Source organism: Coenobita brevimanus, chromosome 24, assembly GCF_032717465.1.
Source record: "Coenobita brevimanus isolate Jiangsu-jjx chromosome 24, ASM3271746v2, whole genome shotgun sequence".
Lineage (NCBI taxonomy): Eukaryota > Metazoa > Arthropoda > Malacostraca > Decapoda > Coenobitidae > Coenobita > Coenobita brevimanus.
The window spans coordinates 6,737,473-6,750,980 of NC_136977.1; the positions used below are offsets into that span (position 1 = coordinate 6,737,473).

At 42.8% G+C, this 13,508-nt stretch overlaps 1 protein-coding gene across 2 annotated transcripts in view; it reads left to right on the forward strand.

Annotated features, from left to right (window-relative positions):
- The first annotated feature begins 2,983 nt into the window (after nt 1-2,983).
- LOC145393479 (uncharacterized) overlaps nt 2,984-13,508 on the forward strand; it is a 120,460-nt gene continuing 109,935 nt past the window's right edge. For both annotated transcript variants that reach the window (XM_080267589.1, XM_080267588.1), the window contains exon 1: nt 2,984-3,181. The gene's annotated coding sequence lies outside the window, so the exon portion shown is untranslated. The remainder of the gene's footprint in view (nt 3,182-13,508) is intronic.

Genomic DNA, 13,508 nt, shown 5'->3' on the forward strand with positions numbered 1-13,508 from the left:
TCAGGTCCATTGATGGGAAAAGGGGTGCAAGGTAGTAAGGGACATAGGCCCATACTGCCTGGGCATTGTGCACGCCGTCAGAGCCTCTCCTTGGTCTTCCCCTGGGATGGGTGTCACAACAATCCTGTGGTGTCTCGTCGTGGTGGGCATTTCAGTAGTCCTGTCTACTTCCTTCGTCTCTGTCATTCTTTTTCTGCCCTCCTCTCCTCCCATTTCTTTCAACTTTCCTCTCACTTTTTAGTACTCTTTTCCTTCTCAGGTGGCTTTACATTGAGTGACAAGGCTTCCTGTAAGCCAGGAAACATTTACAACGCTGGGTGGCAACCATGTAGCCAACCCACGTGTTCCCTACATGCCAGTAAGTGGGTTGGCGGAGGGTTAGTGTCCCTTCCCGTAACACAGCAAACTCAAACGGCCACCCCATACGGAATTATGGCGTCTGGCTATAGGTAGATAGTGTCCAGGCATCTCGAACTGAACAGATCTTGAATTTGGCTTTTATTTTTTTATTTTTTTAAGGAAAAACATTGCGGGGTACTGGCCTTCGGTTCCCTTTTCCTTGCATAAAATAAAGTTATGAAGTTTCTCTCTACGATCATTGGAATTCCCATACTCCGTCTGTACAACATGACGTGGACCCACCCCCAAAGCCGAAACCAGCAAAGCCGGCATTGTACACACAAGTATTTCAAACATCTTGGTCCTTATTCTCGTCTGTGAAGAAAGCTCCCAACCATCTTTTCCTATGCGATTTATTTTTAGACATATATACCCTTTGGAATGTTATTTATACAGTGTATGATGATACTGGGAGGATTTATGTAACAGAATAGGACAGGAATGTGTACCAAGAAAATAAATATTTTAGGAATAGGTGTTAGGGAGCTTCCTTAACCGTCGATAATTTGGGCCTTTGTGCAAGTTCTTTGAGGGGGTTGTTCTCAACAGGCTCCAGCATTTGCGTGTGCGTGAATGTATTTGTACATATTCCAGTGTGTGCATGTGTGTGTGTGTGTGTGCGACCATACATGTGTGTGTACGTGTGCGCATGCATGGATGTGTGTGTGTGTGTGTGTGTGTGTGTTTTAGGGGGTGTGTGCTTTAAGGGCTTTGGCCGACGCGCGCGCGCGCTAGAGAGAGATTTGTCCTAGTGAGCTTGGCCCGACACGAGAGAGCGAGAGGACTTGAGGTGCGTTAAGGCAAGTCTCTTGAGCCTGAATTCCTTACCTTTTTTTTTTTTTTTTTTTTTTTTTTTTTTTTTTATATATATGGGGAAATGAATTCCCCGAGCTAGACCTTGATAGATCATAATTATAGCCCCACTAGATGACGGGAGAGCGCTACGTCTTCCAGCAGGGCAGCTACCCTGGCGGGGCGCGCGCACTCCACCTTTTGGTCTCGAGACAGGCGCTCTACCACCGAGCCATCCTGCTCCCGAAGCGAGAGAGAGAGAAGTGCGGTGAGGCAAGTCTCGACTGGAGCCTGAATTCATTTTATAGCAGATACTATACTTTTGCTAAAGGGGGTGTGGCTACACCCACGAATTTGTAACCAGTGACTGTATATATAACTATTTACTGAAGGACTGTGGCAAGACCAGCCACCTCTTGTATATATGTACTCCGTACACATTTACAGCAACACATTCAAATTTTGAGCATCTCTTCTACCACCATCACCACTAAGTGTGCTTTCATTACCTGCTTTAAGCACATTTTCAGTTATATAAATCCTCTAAACTACAAAGAACATCATTTACTAAAATGCCAGACTTTATCCCAGACACCAGTGGTCGCACTACTGCTCTAAAATAGTCCCATAACACCCGGCATGTGCTCAAAAATTTTTATTGGAAAGCAAGTAGGCATACGCATAATTACCAAAATATCGGTAAATAGATTAAAATATGCCTGTCAATACATTTATTTGCACTTTAAATCAATATTAATGCAAAACAAGTCTGCCAAGACGAGCTGGCGATCTCAACACTCGCTAGTTTTAGTACATTTTCGCTCTGCATACTGATTTTTAAAACTTTTTAAATCATTTTCTTTGACCGAATTTAAGATAATTGGGTGTGTATGAACCTACATGGCGATGAATTAAAAAAAAAAAAAAATTAAAAGTGCCGATTCGGTAGATGCCTGGCGATTCGGAAACTCGTCGCCCAGGCTAATGGATAAACGATGACACACATGACAGTGTCTGGGATTTTATGTTCGGGGAAGGGAGGGAACGGAATGTTGCAGACGATCAACCAATACCGTGCAGCCTTGGGGAGGAAATTGGAGGTCTGAGATTCACGAAGTCACGATCAAGTGGCTCTTAACTCAGTGATTTGTTTTCACAGGAAGGACAAGTTGGGGAAAGTGCAAAATCTTTCCTGGTAACCTGCATTTATTTATTATTTAACGAGAGGGAGGTGATCGTTGGGTTGTTTATGAATTCGGGCAAGCAATTTTAATCATACTGAAATACATGAGTGTTCGTGCAGTAAGCATGTCCGTAATCCGTGTGCTCACTTGTCTCGGAAAGTGAAATAAATTCTACTGGGATCATCTTTTAGTAGTATCGTGTAAACTTGTATGTGTGTGGGGGTGGGGGGGGGGGGTTAAACCTCTGATGCCCTCGCTCCAATAATCTGTTGCACTTGCGGTGGGTGTCATACCAGTATATAGTGTTACCACTCTGATTAGCTTTGTGTGCGATAAATAACAGAATGCAGGTTTCGCTAGCCTCTGTTGGGCTCATGAATTTAACGTATTAGAATATTATAGAACTACAATGCTTGCATTCTGTGCGTGATTTCAGGTTCTAAGATAAGTATAATTTTGAAGAACTACCTTCAAAACATTTTCCCGCGTTCACCTACCTACCCGCTTACATTTGGCAACTTTGTTGTTCTCCCTCCCCCTCCCTCACCTTCAGCCAGTCACAGAGTCACTTGCGAGCTCAGTTTTCTCAAAACGTTTGACGGGTTGGGTGCTAAAACCCTTCGTCGTGTCGTGCGTTCATTTCTTGATCGTGTAACATAGTCTGGACAAATATTTTGTTTGTGCGGATTCATTGATTATTGTGATGTGAAGAAGGGTGCGATTACTGGTGCATGGAACTTTACAGCGACGAAAACCTCTGAGAAGGCTTGCGTTGTCTGCTGTAGTCGACCAGCTGATTTCGACAGGTTTGTTGTGTTGGCCAGAGCTTCTCATTTTCATGATTGCCTCATTCCACTGATGTTTCATATTGCAAGAATTTTGGTCACGCTAAATTGTGCAGTGTGAAATTAACCATAGAACTTTGAAACTAGAAGTCTTCGCTCAATTCGAGTAAATTGTATTCTTAAAGCTGTACAGAAATTTCGTTTGCAGGGCAGATTTTCGTTTGTATTGATACATTTCATTGTTTGTAATCATTGTTGTAACTTGTTTGAATTTATTTTCTTGGCATGAATTACACTACAAACTAGTGATTCTACTTTCCAGACGTGGAGAAGTTAGAATTTGCCAAGGTCAGATTTTGTAATACCTATTCGTAGTATGGAACACGAGTGATAGTAGCACACAATTCTGAGAGATTCAGCGGGTTGTGTTTTTATCTCCTGTGTTCTCTTGTAGCGGAGCTTGAGTTCAGTTTGGTTTGCCTCGACGAGGTAGCTCCAGAATCGTCATGACCTTCCTATTGCTGTACCAGGAGGGTGGTCAACCGTAATGACGGTTCTCCAACGTTATGCAAAGTTTGAAGTAGGATGGCAAGTTACTAGACTGCCTTGACAGAACAGCTGTATGATCCATGCAAAATTATCAGTTCTCACAACTTATTTTTAAAATTAACTTAAGGCTTCTCAGCATTTACACCAGAATCCGACATGTTCTGACGTAAATTTGTCCGATTGTGTTGGTCGGAATAAAGTTGGCAAGAACACCTTGACTGGACCACGTTCAGCATTGTTTCTCGCTGTCACTTGCTTGTTAGATAATGAGAAATTACCCAGAACGTGACTCAATGGATTTATTTATTTATTTTTTTCAGTATCCAGATCAACACATTCGGGGAATTGGCGTCAGAATAGTTCTGATTTCACCCGTTATGGTAATTTAGCCTATGGTTATCCCTTGTATAATCAGATGCCCACAGTCGCTTAGTATTTCAGCATGTCCAACGCGGCACGCTAGTGAAAAGAGGGGTATGTTATTTTTGAGGAATTTGATATTGAGTCAGTATGAATTCAGTTGTGTAATTCTGCTGGTAATCACCCTCCCTTATTCTTAAGTACTGGATCCGGCCCTGAACACCATACACGAACAATATTACATACAGTACTGTGAACACCTGAGCATGGTGTATAGATTGGCTAGGCTTGCCACACTTTCATACACATTCACTTACTACACGTGTAGTCAACACACTTTCGCTAACCATATAAATACGTACAGTACAGCGCATTAGGACTACTGTCTGGCACAAATGTCAGATTCATATATTACACATTTGTGACGTTAGTAAAGATCGCTAACATTTCACCTAGGCATACCACACACGCCATATTAACCCCAGTGCGGCGCCCACCATTCTTCGGTTATTTTCCATAGGAGGTGAAGGCAGAATTATTAGCTTTAGTTTCCCCCCCCCCAAAAAAAAAAGGCCTATCGTTCTGGAATTTTGCATTTAGGCTTAGGTAGTAGAGGCCAAGACGATTCGGTTCGAACCGATTTGAGACAAGCCAGTTCCAGCGGTAGAGCCATGAAATGATGAAACTGTTGTTCATTCTGAATCTTTTAAGTGGAATGTAGCGTGAGCTTACCCAAGACTTGCGTAATTCAACTCTAAGTCAGCGTCGAAGCTGATGTTTCTACCTTCAGGGCAGACAACTTTGTCTCTATTACCAGCGATTTTAGGTTTGGGGATACATTTTATGAAGTAGTTGAATGGAGATTGTTTCTTAGTTCAGTGCGAGAGGTTCCCCAAAGTTAAATAGACTATAATTGCCTGGAGAAAGAATATAAAAGACGTCATCGTATTGAAGGAGTAATGTGCCGTGAGCATCTTAAGTAGGCCTAGCCATTGTGACGACAGTGGCACCCCATGACCTCCACACGGTAGTTTTTGTCATGAAGTATTTCCTACAGTACGGCATCCACTCCTGGGCTAATTTGGGTTTCAGGAATAACAAGAAACGTGGTAGTCAGTTGGTTAAATAGTCACATGTACTCAAATAACAAGAAACTTGGTGGTCAGATGGATAAAGTGGGTCACTTGTATATGAAATTAAATTTGTGTTAGACTATTTAGGGATTTTTAAGTTTCATGTAGGTAGCTTAATTTTCACCACACCCCAAAAGGCTCTCCTACACGCCATCAAAATCGTCAGTTTCAACCAGTCTCAAATGAGATCTCGGTCCCAAGAATATTCATTACGGGGTACGGTATTATTTCGGAATTACAGCTACAGGGTTCATTATTTAGTTTCTTTTAAGCAGCTTCTCTTCTTTACACGTCTGTCGCAGATGCACTTTTCGTTATTAGTACAAGGATGGAGAGGTTTGTTCAGCTCGTATCTCCGACCGAAACCGCATCAACGTTAAAGTTAGGTTACGTTAGGATTTGTTGAGTTAGATGTAGTAAAAGACGGGGATAGGACCTGAAACTTCCCTTTTCCCTTCCCCCCTCCCCTAGTTTCTTTATTAGCATACCCCTCTCCAGACAGGATCAGAGGAGGGTGTTGTTATTACTGGGATCAGTGGGTATCCGTCCGCAGAGTAGGGCGGCTGGCCGGGCGTTGAGCTTTCTTTTTCGGGCCAGAACTCAGAAAGTATATATCCACTATAGTGTCGTGAAGTTTCACATGGTTAGGCCTATGTGTCGTATAGTGAACTGGTGCCATTTGATAGGTAGAATGCTGTGTCTGAAGTAGTTTTTTTTTTTTTTATTTAATTAAAAAAAAAAAAAAAAAAAAAAAAGTGCGACCTGCGCAAGGTATCTGAAGGGCCCGGGTTAAGTCCTCTAGGCTTTCTCCTTACGCCCACCATTAAAAGAAAAGATCGGGACGGTGAGGGCCGTTATGTCCTTGATTAGGTGTGCAGGGAGATGGGGGGGTATGTGATGTGCATGGTCAGATGGAGGGTTGCAAGAGTATAGCGTTGCCTATGTTTTACGAAGTACCGGTACGTAAAACAAATATTTGCGATGGATGCTTATAGAAGAGAAGGTGCTTAGAGTTGCTTAAGTTCAGTAATGAGCTTATTTGTGTCCCTTACCGGTTGTAGGGTATAATACCGAAAAATTGCCCAGCATGGTAACAACAGAAATTGCTGAGATCATTACCGTGCCCAGGTAATGATTATAGTATGAAGGTACGTGGAAAAACCCATCTTTTTACCATTCACCTGACAAAGTCAGAGGAGGGTGTTGTCACCGGGATCAATAGGTGTCCGTCCGTCGAGTTGGGCGGCTGGTTGGGCGGGATTTTATTTCCGGGCTAAAACTCAGAAAGTTGTAATTGTAGAGTTATGAAATTTCACATAGTTATGTTTCCTATAGGAGACTGGTGCCATTTAATAAGTTGAATGCTGTGTCTTAAGTGTTTTTTTTTTTTTTTTAATGAAGTTAAAAAAATCATTTCAGTGAGACCTACGCAGGGAATCTTAAGGGCCCAGGTTGTGTCCTCATTGCGTTCTCCTTACGCCTACTTGTAAAAGGAAATGTTTGGGGGGGTTAGGTGTGCAGGGAGGTGGGGGGGGGTATTTGCTGTGTTAGATGGAGAGTTGCAACAGCGTAGCGTTGCCTATATTTTAGATCACAACTGGACATTGAGAATGTGCTCCTTAGCTTATGACCGGGTATTATTTGCGTGAAATATACGCTTGTGTTGGTAAATTAAAAAAAAAAAAAGTATAACGTACACAAGCACTCTGCAGTTATAGTTGCAGGTACGAAATTTCATCATGCTGGAGTAAGAACATGTCCTACCGGCTGTCCGATAGATTTCTTTTGTTGCTGACACCTTGATCTCACTGAACTAGTATTGGCATTCGTAATAGTCATTCATCAGTGTCGCGAATGGGGTGATCCAAACGAAGTTAGTTGTGTTGGCCTGGCCATAGACAGAATGTAAAGAGGATAGCCTAGCATAAAGACTGAGTAGAACACGAAATTGCAATATAAGTTACGGTACTGGATAATCTGGCTGAACGGTCCGATAATTCCAATATTCTCGGCGTATAGGCACCTCTGTATAAAAATACTGTACCACAAGCAGAAACAATGACAGTGGGGATTCTTATCACAACATTGTTACTGATAATCATGGTTTAGGCTGGTGGTAATAGTGGTGAGGGTTTGAGCGATGGTTTTGGGTAATAGTAGACTGCGATTATTGTTTGAACTGCATTGTTGGAGCAGTGAAAATATTTGTAATTGTGAGGGTGATGAGTGTTGAAAACGATGGTTGAAATGGTAATAGTGGATGTAATGGTGGGGTTTGGATGGCAATGGTGATGATGACATGGTTAGGCTGTGACGATAATTTGGATCGTTTGGTAAAATATATATATATATATATATATATATATATATATATATATATATATATATATATATATATATACGATTCCATTGAGAGAGAATTATGATCACAACATTGACAGCGACTGCATGGGTCGTTAAGGCAGATAAACATTTGTTGCAACGTCCCTGTAGTCCATTACCAAATGACCCATAATTAATAGCAGCAGCATCGACGTGCCCACCTGTAGCCTGCTAATGGGTGAATAGGGACGAGGGGACGATAGACTGTACACCATTGTGATCGGCTCAAGAATCGAGCTCTGGTTCTCCCAACTGCTAGCTGCATTTGCTAACTACAGCACCACCAGCTGTCTCGTAACAGTAAACGGACTTTCATCAAGAATATATGGTAGCACTACAGGGTTTTGTTTGTAATAAACAAGCCGTTGTAGGCTGCTAGTCACATCGCTGCCAGCACTTAACGTAAGCAACTGGAAAGCTGTTGTCTTGACGTAAGTAGCCAGGCAGAGAACTCTGTAGCAATGAAGAAACTGAAATTAAATACAGGACGTACTGCAATGTAGCTGCGTACCCAGTGTATTTCTTACGATTATAAACATTATATCTATATACTGTACACACACACTGATGTACCGTAGGGCTCATTTTGGCATCTGACCTGGATGGGGTTAACGGGATGAGTTGGGATGATGTGGGATACGAGTGGGGGAGTATTATCTTTGGGTATAGGTATTGTAGGTCGGCATGTTGACCACTTTTTATTATACCTGCCACATTAGAGCAGAAATACTCGTATGTGGAGGGGAATGGACGAAATGTGCTAGCATGGTATTGGGTGTCGGTTTGTAGCTTTCCACGTGCAAGCATACCGCTGTCGGTGCGCCCTGAAGCTTGATACTGTAATTTATTAGCCTGCTGAAATGAATTAGAAAGGTGGGAGAGCAGAAAAGAGGAAGTACCGGTACCGATAGGTAGGATGGGTTAAGATGGTGGTGAGCGATGGGCCAGGGTGGTATTAGTGCCCGGACTTGCTGTGATGGGGGGCGTCGTAGGCGGTGGGAATGTGTAAGAGTTAACCTGAGTGGCTTAGGAAATTTCATACCGGTAGCACTTTTCCTCAGCGATTTGTTCTGCACATTACAACTCAATACCATATACCGGTATATCTTTGATGAAAACTGTTAATAATAAAACAATGAAAGTAACAAAACGGTATAAGTGAAGTTTATGGTGTATAATACTGTGCAGAATTAATCGCAAAGGAAGAGGGGTTACGAAACCACTTATGTTAATGTGGGAGGATAGAAAAAGGTGTGTGTGTGGATGGTTAGAAAAAGGTGTGTGTGTGTGGATGGGTGGAAAGGAGTTGTCAGGACGGGTTAGGATGGTAGGCTACCGTAGAGGCTGACTGGGATAATGACCTTGTAAGAACGGGAGTTGTATATGGGTCAGTATATAGCCTAGACGGAGGGATGGCTTAATTATTCAGAAATTTCTCCAAACAAGACAGCAATTAAATATCGTAGGTTAGCCTGGTCTCATGATTATACCGATACTCGTGCTTTATTCTGACCGTTTACTAAGTCGATATTACGAACAATCACAGCCCTCTTATGTCTGTCTTGCTCTCACCTGTCTCTCCTTCCCTCACCTGTCTCTTACCTCAACTGTCTATCCTACCCACTCCTGTCTGTCCTACCTTCACCCGTCCAGTCTACCCTCTCCGATCTTTCAGCCCTCTGTCCAGCCCTCTTCTGTCTGTCCAACCCTCTTCTGTCTGTCCAGCCCTCTCCCGTCTGTCCTGCCCTCTCCTGTCTGTCCAGTCCTCTCCTGTCTGTCCAGCCCTCTCCTGTCTGTCCTGTCTCTCCTGTCTGCCCTGCCCTCTGTGTCTTTCTTACCCTCTCCTGTCTTTCGTGCCCTTACCTCTATATCTTGCTCTCACCTGTCTTTCCTGCCCTCTCCTGTCTATCCTACTGTCACCTGTCTGCTCTGTCCCCTCTAGTCCATCCTACCCTCACTTGTGTATCCTACACTCACCTGTCTGTCCTGCCCCACTTGTCAGTCCTGCCCTCACCTGTCTATCCTGCCTTTTCCTGTGTAGCTGGCTCACACTCATGTGTCTGTCATGCACTTTCTTTTGTATCCTACCCTCTCTTCTTTGTCTTGCCTCCACCTGTCTGCCCTGCCCTTTCCTGTTCATCCTATTCCCTCCAGCCCGTCCCACCCTGACCTGCTTGTCCTGCCTTTTCCTGTTTATCCTACCCTCATCTGTCTGTCCTGCCCCTTTTCTGTCATACCCTGCCCTCATCTGTCCGTCCTATCCTTTTCCTGTCCATCTTACCCTCACCTGTCTGTCCTGCTCCCATCTGTCAGTCTTGTCACCACCAGTCCCCCCCCCAAAAAAAAAAAAAAAAAAAAAATACCGTATATCAAAAGCAAATGTTCATATTAGTTCTTCTTTTTTTTTTTTTTTTTTTTTTTTTTTTTTTTTTTTAAAGGCCATGCGGCTTTGTAGGGTTTGACATCCTCTTAAGTCCGGTGACTTTATATATATATATATATATATATATATATATATATATATATAGATAGATAGATAGATAGATCAGGCCACTATCAGACGATTACATAAGGTCAGGTGAGGCTATTCGACCTGGAGTAGTTAGATATGGCCTTAATAAACTCTCTCATTTAAAGAGTTAAACAGTAATTGAATACAGGTAATCGTCTGCCGGTAGTTCGAATAAGATGAATTCATCTTACTGAAGGAGTTAAATTGTTCTGATGGTATGAAAGTGGACCCCCAGAAAGATGAAAAAGACGAATGTAAATGAGTACGCGGTAGAAAAGACTTTCATTCGGAGGTGATGTAACAAAAATGTCTTATATAACCACTTGACCTGCACGTATTCGTTAATGAACTATCAGACTTTTGACAGTGGCGGGCCTCGTGTGTCTGACTGCACCTGAACATAACTGAAGAGATCTGAATGGGACAAGGTTGTGAATGGATGTGTGAATGATCCCGAACAGACATGAAAGAGCCTGAAGTTATTTGATTGGCCTAAATGAGGATAGACCTGAAGTGACCGAAATGGACCATTGACCTGAAGTGACAGATGAATTAGAGTGACTTGAAGTGATCGAAATGTATCAGTGACGAAGTGACCAAAGTGGACCAGTGACCTCAAGTGACCAAAATAGGTCAGAGTGATGTGAAGTGACCGACATGGATCAGAGTGACCTGAAGTGACCTTATGGACCAAAGTGACATAATGAACCAGGGGATCTAACATTACAAGTAGCTTTAACACTGTCAGATTTCTTCATTCAGCTTGGAGAAGTGCCATAGTACGGCAGCGAAGATGGTGAGTGTTAATGAAGGCAAACCTACGACCTTCGTGAACATCTTCACTAGCTACCGTAGGCTACTATACACTTACGACCTTCGTGAACATCTTCACTAGCTACCGTAGGCTACTATACACTTTTCGTTCAAACGTGGCCCAGAGTTTTGTCCTTTTACATTTTATTCCACGTAGCCCAGTAGCAGAAAAAGATAGGTAATGCTAAGGCTCCACATCTTGTCTATAGCACTTCTGTATGACTAAAATCATATTCTAATATTAATCTCTGTTTTCAGTTCAGCTTTCAGGATGGAGAAACGGCAATTTTAGGCCAAATTAGAGTAAACAGTTTAGTACTAAACTGTCTTACAGGTTGGCGATATACTGGTAGATGCTTAAAGCATTTTTTTTTCCCTCTTATAAGCAGACATAATAGTGCAGTGGTTTTGAGTTTAGTAGGCACTTTTTCACTCAAGCCAGGCCTAGATCGTATTGTACATAAAGATGTAGGCTATACTCGTACAGTAGGTCATCGCGTGTGGCCACCGCAAGCGTGGAGGCACCAATCTTAACTAAGGGATGATAATCTGCATGTAGAGAATTGTCTTTTATTTCGTCATAATTGATTAGATTGTTGGTCTAGTAATCATTATGCACAAGTAGTTTACCCCTTGCGTACCATTTTATTCTTGCTGTGCCATATTTATAACAGTTGATGGGAGTGTGAGTATTCCTATCCGTACCCATTTGGGGTACAACGAACCTGGCCACTTGACAGCACGCTTACAAACAGTTCTGCCGTGTACAGTAGGCTATATTCGTGACAAGAGCATTGTCACATAACCGTCTAGTAAGGGGTGGGGATTGGACTCACCTACATTCACACAGGTCTCCGTGAATTTTCATGAGTGACAGGGGTAAGAGCCAGTAGAGGAGGGACAAACAAAGGAATGCCTAGAATGAGAGTGACAAAACATCTGATTAGATAGCTGGATAGTGCTTACTCGTGTGATCGGTAAAGTGAGCAGTTGAGAGAGGTGGTGGCTGAGTGGTTAGAGAGGTAGTCTTGATGTTAGAAAGGACGCGAATTTGATCCCCGGCTAGGGATTTGAATTTTGTTTTAAAGATTTTATTGATCGTACATAATGCCCACCAAGATGCCATTAAAATACACCTGCTAAAACCAGTACACCAGTCCGGGAATGAGCGAATGGCATTAGCGCCGAAGAGGTGCCACGTGAAAGGTGTGTAGCATGTGGGAAGATTGTTGGGGAACTGGCTGTTAGGCCTATGCGCAGAGTCGGACACTTTAAAAAGTCTTATTTTAGGCTACTTTCCCGGTGATTGAAGTATACTGAAGAATTGGTCTGTATCATGGCTACTGGCGCCTGTTGTTACGGTATTTAGTTTGTATTGTATTTAGACCTTGCGATTCGGTGCCATAAGCGAAAAGTGCTTTTGGTACAGTACCATAATAGACATTAGCATAGCCTTTTTGTCATTCGTAGAATATTTAAGCGACAGTGTTTCTTGGCTTAGACTGGTGGAGTGTCCCTTGGCTGCAGTGATGGACCAGGCAGTATAGTTGATCTATTTGGCCCTTTGTGACCAGAGAAAGTTTTGCATCACAGTTACCGTTTCAGGGTTTTACCTTGGCTTACTGTTGTTCCTTCAGAGTACGTCCCAGGTTGTGGCTGTTAAGGTCCCCCTGAAGAGGTGAGGAATACACTGCTTGGATGGTATCACTACACTGCAGCATCTTTGGAGCATAGCAGGCGGATGCTATGCAGCAAGTCAGACTCAGTGCATATTGCCATCTTGGGCAATTTCCCGTACCGACGGTGCTGAGTCCGGTCACAGTGTGTGTGCTCGTAATAGGCAGGATGGTTTCGCTTCCCTAGCGTGGGCGACCGTACTGAAGAATCTTTTCTTGGGGACAATTTAAGTGAGCTGTCTGTAGATCCTTTATGAGTACGGTATTAAAGATATGTTAATGATACTATTGAAAAAAAGAAAAATATTGTGGTGTACCGTACCGCACGTGTTGTAAATTAGCCCTAGACCTCGGAAGGTTTCCCGCTGGCGAGTAAAAGAATCTGGTATTTGCCAGCCAAAAAAAGTTAAGTCGTCAGCGAAGGTTAAGGATTGAAAACGTTTGTTGGTATACTGTACCGTATTTAACAATAGCACAGTATACTGTGCAGGGTACCATAATAGATAATTACAAGATGCTTGTACCTAAGTGTTGCGGTATCATCATTCCATCCTTGTTTCTCAAAGTGGGGTGTGAAGATCTAGTTCATGGCTCTGTGTTATCATGGATTACAAGTCTGATAAGGAAGTTCTGGTTCTGCTCACTGTCTTCCCTCCCACAGGGATAAAAAAAAGATAACCAGATTTTAGTACGGTGTGTGTGTGTGTGTGTGTGTGTGTGTGTGTGTGTGTGTGTGTGTGTGTGTGTGTGTGTGTGTGTTTTATGTGTCTGACTCTGGGCATAGGCTTCACAGCCTGCTATCAAGGCCCAGCAGTCCTCCTACATACCATACACCTCTACATGTGTGTGTGTGTGTGTGTAATATTAGAAAAGAAGGCGCGTTTTACATTATTCCGCTCATTAGAATTAGATGGTGATCATGG